The sequence below is a fragment of the Cetorhinus maximus genome, unplaced genomic scaffold (genome assembly GCF_964194155.1).
Source record: "Cetorhinus maximus unplaced genomic scaffold, sCetMax3.hap1.1 HAP1_SCAFFOLD_499, whole genome shotgun sequence".
NCBI classification, from domain to species: domain Eukaryota; kingdom Metazoa; phylum Chordata; class Chondrichthyes; order Lamniformes; family Cetorhinidae; genus Cetorhinus; species Cetorhinus maximus.
In genome coordinates, this window is record NW_027596441.1 from 83,269 (window position 1) to 90,207 (window position 6,939).

Genomic DNA, 6,939 nt, shown 5'->3' on the forward strand with positions numbered 1-6,939 from the left:
GAGTGTTACAGTGAGGGGTGTGGGATATATCAGAGTCTTACAGTAAGGGGTGTGGAATATATCAGAGTGTTACAGTGAGGGCTGTGGGGTCTATTACAGTGTTACAGTGAGGGTGGTGGGATATATCAGAGTGTTACAGTGAGGGGTGTGGGGTATATAAGATTGTAACAGTGAGGAGTGTGGGGTATATCAGAGTGTTACAGTGAGTGGTGTGGGGTATATCAGAGTGTTTCAGTGAGGGCTGTGGAGTATATCAGAGTGTTACAGTGAGAGGTGTGGGGTATATCAGAGTGTTACTGTGAGGTGTGTGGGATATATCAGAGTGTTACAGTGAGGGGTGTGGGGAATATCACAGTTTTACAGTGAGGTGTGTCGTGTATATCAGAGTTATTCATTGAAGGGTGTCGCGTAATTCAGAGTGTCACAGTGAAGGGTGTGGTGAATATCAGAGTGTGACAGTGAAGGGTCTGGTGTATATCAGAGTGTTACAGTGAGGTGTGTGGGGTATATCAGAGTGTAACAGTGAGCGGTGTCGCGTAATTCAGAGTGTCACAGTGAATGGTGTGGTGTATATCAGAGTGTCACAGTGAAGGGTTTGGTGTATATCAGAGTGTTACAGTGAGGGGTGTGGGGTATATCAGAGTGTTACAGTGAGGGGTGCGGGGTATATCAGAGTGTTACAGTGAGGGGTTTGGGATATATCAGGGTGTTACAGTGAGGGGTGTGGGGTATATCAGCGTGTTACAGTGAGGGGTGTGGGATATATCAGAGTGCTACATGGAGGGGTGTGGGGTATATCTGAGTGTTACAGTGAGGGGTGTGGGTTATATCAGAGTGTTACAGTGAGAGGTGTGGGGTATATCAGAGTGTTACAGTGAGGCGTGTGGGATATATCAGAGTGTTAAAGTGAGGCATGTGGGGTATATCAGAGTGTTACAGTGAGGGGTGTGGGGTATATCAGAGTGTTACAGTGAGGGGTGTTGGATATATCAGAGTGTTACAGTGAGGCGTGTGGGGTATATCAGAGTGCTACAGTGAGGGGTGTGGGGTATATCAGAGTGTTACAGAGAGGGGTGCGGGGTACATCAGAGTGTTACAGTGAGGGGTGTGGGGTTATTCAGAGTGTTACAGTGAGGGGTGTGGGGTATATCATAGTGTTACAGTGAGGGGTGTGGGGTATATCAGAGTGTTACATTGAGGGATGTGGGGTATATCAGAGTGTTACATTGAGGGGTGTGCGGTATATCAGAGTGCTACATTGAGGGGTGTGGGGTATATCAGAGGGTTACAGAGAGGGGTGTGGGGTACATCAGAGTGATTCAGTGAGGGGTGTGGGATATATCAGAGTGTTACAGTGAGGGGTGTGGGGTATATCAGAGTGTTACAGTGAGGGGTGTGGGGTATATCAGAGTGTTACAGTGAGAGGTGTGGGGTATATCAGAGTGCTACATTGAGGGGTGTGGGGTATAGCAGAGTGTTACAGTGAGTGGTGTGGGGTATATCAGAGTGTTACAGTGAGGTGTGTGGGATATAACAGAGTTTAACTGTGAGCGGTGTGGGGTATATCAGAGTGCTACAGTGAGGGGTGTGGGGTATATCAGAGTGTTTCAGTGAGGGGTATGGGATATATCAGAGTGTTAAAGTGAGGGGTGTGGGATATATCAGAGTGTTACAGTGAGGGGTCTGGGGTATATCAGAGTGTTCAAGTGAGGGGTGAAGGGTATATCAGAGAGTTACAGTGAGGGGTGTGGGCTATATCAGAGTGTTCAAGTGAGGGGTGTGGGGTATATCAGATTGTAACAGTGAAGGGTGTGGGGTATATCAGAGTGTTACTGTGAGGGTTGCGGGGTATATCAGAGTGTTACAGTGAGGGGTTTGGGATATATCAGGGTGTTACAGAGAGGGGTGTGGGGTATAACAGCGTGTTACAGTGAGGGGTGTGGGATATATCAGAGTGTTACAGTGAGGGGTGTGGGATATCTCAGGGTGATACAGTGAGGGGTGTGGGATATATCAGAGTGTTACAGTGAGGTGAGTGGGGTATATCAGAGTGTTACAGTGAGGGGTGTGGGGTATATCAGAGTGTTACAGTGAGAGGTGTGGGGTATATCAGAGTGCTACATTGAGGGGTGTGGGGTATAGCAGAGTGTTACAGTGAGTGGTGTGGGGTATATCAGAGTGTTACAGTGAGGGGTGTGGGATATAACAGAGTTTAACTGTGAGCGGTGTGGGGTATATCAGAGTGCTACAGTGAGGGGTGTGGGGTATATCAGAGTGTTTCAGTGAGGGGTATGGGATATATCAGAGTGTTAAAGTGAGGTGTGTGGGATATATCAGAGTGTTACAGTGAGGGGTGTGGGGTATATCAGAGTGTTCAAGTGAGGGGTGAAGGATATATCAGAGAGTTACAGTGAGGGGTGTGGGCTATATCAGAGTGTTCAAGTGAGGGGTGTGGGGTATATCAGATTGTAACAGTGAAGGGTGTGGGGTATATCAGAGTGTTACTGTGAGGGTTGCGGGGTATATCAGAGTGTTACAGTGAGGGGTTTGGGATATATCAGGGTGTTACAGAGAGGGGTGTGGGGTATAACAGCGTGTTACAGTGAGGGGTGTGGGATATATCAGAGTGTTACAGTGAGGGGTGTGGGATATCTCAGGGTGATACAGTGAGGGGTGTGGGATATATCAGAGTGTTACAGTGAGGTGAGTGGGGTATATCAGAGTGTTACAGTGAGGGGTGTGGGAAATATCAGAGTGTTACAGTGAGGGGTGTGAGGTATATCAGAGTGTTTCAGTAAGGGGTGTGGGGTATATCAGAGTGTTACAGTGAGTGGTGTGGGGTATATCAGAGTGTTACAGTGAGGGGTGTGGGATATATCAGAGTGTTACAGTGAGGGGTGTGGAATATAACAGAGTGTTACAGTGAGGGATGTGGGGTATATAAGTGTGTTACAGTGAAGGGTGTGGGATATATCAGAGAGAAACAGTGAGCGGTGTGGGGTATATCAGAGTGTTACAGTGAGGGGTGTCGGGTATATCAGAGTGTTACAGTGAGGGGTGTGGTATATATCAGAGTGTTACAGTGAAGGGTGTGGGGTATATCAGAGTGTTACAGTGAGGGGTGTGAGGTATATCAGAGTGTTACAGTGAGGGGTGTGGGGTATATCAGAGAGTTCAAGTGAGGGGTGTGGGGTATATCAGAGTGTTACAGTGAAGGGTTTGGGGTATATCAGAGTGTTACAGTGAGGGGTGTGGGGTATATCAGTGTTGCAGTGAGGGGTGTGGGATATATCAGAGTGTTACAGTAAGGGGTGTGGGATATATCAGAGTGTTACAGTGAGGGGTGTGGGGTATATCAGAGTGTTACAGTGAGGGGTGTGGGGTATAACAGAGTGTTACAGTGAGGTGTGTGGGGTATATCAGAGTGTTACAGTGAGGGGTGTGGGATATATCAGAGTTTTACAGTGAGGGGTGTGGGATATATCAGAGTGTTACAGTGAGGGGAGTGGGGTATATTAGAGTGTTACAGTGAAGTGTGTGGGATATAACAGAGTGTTACAGTGAGGGGTGTGGGGTATATCAGAGTGTTGCAGTGAGGTGTGTGGGGTATATCAGAGAGTTACAGTGAGGGGTGTTGGATATATCAGAGTGTTACAGTGAGGGGTGTGGGATATATCAGAGTGTTACATTGAGGGGTGTGGGGTGTATCAGAGTGTTCAAGTGAGGGGTGAAGGGTATATCAGAGAGTTACAGTGAGGGGTGTGGGGCATATCAGAGTGTTCAAGTGAGGGGTGTGGGGTATATCAGAGTGTTACAGTGAAGGGTGTGGGGTATATCAGAGTGTTACAGTGAGGGGTGCGGGGTATATCAGAGTGTTACAGTGAGGGGTTTGGGATATATCAGGGTGTTACAGAGAGGGGTGTGGGTTTTTCAGCGTGTTACAGTGAGGGGTGCGGCATATATCAGAGTGTTACAGTGAGGGTGTGGGATATCTCAGGGTGCTACAGTGAGGGGTGTGGGATATATCAGAGTATTACAGTGAGGGGTGTGGGGTATAACAGGGTTTTAAAGTGACTGGAGTGGGATATATCAGAGTGTTACTGTGAGGGGTGTGGGGTATATCAGGGTGTTACAGTGAGGGGTGTGGGGTATATCAGAGTGTTACAGTGAGGGGTGTGGGGTATATCAGAGTGTTACAGTGAGGGGTATGGTGAATATCAGAGTGTTACAGTGAGGGGTGTGGGATATATCAGAGTGTTGCAGTGAGGTGTGTGGCATATATCAGGGTGTTACAGTGAGGGGTGTGGGATATATCAGAGTGTTACAGTGAGGGGTGTGGGATTTATCAGAGTGTTACAGTGAGGGGTGTGGGATATATCAGGGTGTTACAGTGAGGGGTGTGGGATATATCAGAGTGTTACAGTGAGGGGTGTGGGGTTTATCAGAGTGTTACAGTTAGGGGTGTGGGGTATATCAGAGTGTTACAATGAGGGGTGTGGGGTATATCAGAGTGTTACAGTGAGGGGTGTGGCGTATATCAGAGTGTTACAGTGAGGGGTGTGGGATATATCAGCGTGTTACTGTGGGGGGTGTGGGATATATCAGAGTGTTACAGTGAGGGGTGTGTGGTATATCAGACTTTTACAGTTAAGAGTGTATTGTATATCTGTGTGTCACAGTGAAGTGTCTGGTGTATATCAGAGTGTTACAGTGAGGGGTGTGGGGGTTATCAGAGTGTTACAGTGAAAGGTGTGGGGTATATTAGAGTGTTACAGTGAGGGGTGTGGCGTATATTAGAGTGTTAGAGTGAGGGGAGTGGGGTATATCAGAGTGTTACAGCGAGCGGTGTGGGATATATCAGAGTGTTACAGTGAGGGGTGTGGGGTATATCAGAGTGTTACAGTGAGGGGTGTGGCGTATATCAGAGTGTTACAGTGAGGGGTGTGGGGTATATCAGACTGTTACAGTGAGGGTTTTGGGGTATATCAGAGTGTAACAGTGAGGGGTTTGGGATATATCAGGGTGTAACAGTGAGTGATGTGCGATATATCAGAGTGTTACAGTGAGGGGTGTGGGATATATCAGAGTGTTACAGTGAGGGGTGTGGGGTATATAAGAGTGTTTCAATGAGGGTTGTGGGGTATATCAGAGTGTTACATTGAGCGGTGTGGGGTATATCAGAGTGTAACAGTGAGGTGTGTGGGATATATCAGAGTTTTACAGTGAGGGGTGTGGGATATTTCAGAGTGTAAAAGTGAGGGGTGTGGTGTATATCAGGGAGTTACAGTGAGGGGTGTGGGGTATATCAGAGTGTTACAGTGAGAGGTGTGAGGTATATCAGAGTGTTACTGTGAGGTGTGTGGGATATATCAGAGTGTTACAGTGAGGGGTGTGGGGTATATCAGAGTGTTACAGTGAGGGGTGTGGGGAATATCACAGTTTTACAGTGAGGCGTGTCGTGTATATCAGAGTTATTCATTGAAGGGTGTCGCGTAATTCAGAGTGTCACAGTGAAGGGTGTGGTGAATATCAGAGTCTGACAGTGAAGGGTCTGGTGTATATCAGAGTGTTACAGTGAGGTGTGTGGGGTATATCAGAGTGTAACAGTGAGCGGTGTCGCGTAATTCAGAGTGTCACAGTGAAGGGTTTGGTGTATATCAGAGTGTTACAGTGAGGGGTGTGGGGTATATCAGAGTGTTACAGTGAGGGGTGCGGGGTATATCAGAGTGTTACAGTGAGGGGTTTGGGATATATCAGGGTGTTACAGTGAGGGGTGTGGGATATATCAGAGTATTACAGTGAGGGGTGTGGGGTATAACAGGGTGTTAAAGTGACTGGTGTGGGATATATCAGAGTGTTACTGTGAGGGGTGTGGGGTATATCAGGGTGTTACAGTGAGGGGTGTGGGGTATATCAGAGTGTTACAGTGAGGGGTGTGGGGTATATCAGAGTGTTACAGTTAGGGGTTTGGTGAATATCAGAGTGTTACAGTGAGGGGTGTGGGATATATCAGAGTGTTACAATGAGGGGAGTGGGATATTTCAGAGTGTTACAGTGAGTGGTGTGGGATATATCAGAGTGTTACAGTGAGGGGTGTGGGATATATCAGGGTGTTACAGTGAGGGGTGTGGGATATATCAGAGTGTTACAGTGAGGGGTGTGGGATTTATCAGAGTGTTACAGTGACGGGTGTGGGATATATCAGGGTGTTACAGTGAGGGGTGTGGGATATATCAGAGTGTTACAGTGAGGGGTGTGGGGTTTATCAGAGTGTTACAGTTAGGGGTGTGGGGTATATCAGAGTGTTACAATGAGGGGTGTGGGGTATATCAGAGTGTTACAGTGAGGTATGTGGGGTATATCACAGTGTTACAATGAGGGGAGCGAGGTATATCAGAGTGTTAGAGTGAGGGGTGTGGGGTATATCAGAGTGTTACAGTGAGGGGTGTGGTGTATATCAGAGTGTTACAGTGAGGGGTGTGGGATATATCAGATTGTTAAAGTGAGGGATGTGGGGTATATCAGGGTGTCACAGTGAAGGGTGTGGGATATATCAGAGTGTTACAGTGAGGGGTGTGGGGTATATCAGTGTTTTACAGTGAGGGGTGGGGATATCAGAGTGTTACAGTGAGGGGTGTGGGGTATATCAGAGTGTTACAGTGAGGGGTGTGGGGTATATCAGAGTGTTACAGTGAGGGGTTTGGGATATATCAGAGTGTTACAGTGAGCGGTGTTGGATATATCAGGGTGTCACAGTGAGTGGTGTGGGGTATATCCGAGTGTTACAGTGAGGGGTGTGGGGTATATCAGAGTTTTGCAGTGAAGAGTGTGGTGTATATCAGAGTGTCACAGTGAAGGGTCTGGTGTATATCAGAGTGTTACAGTGAGGGGTGTTTGGTATATCAGAGTGTTACAGTGAGGGGTGTGGGATTAATCAGA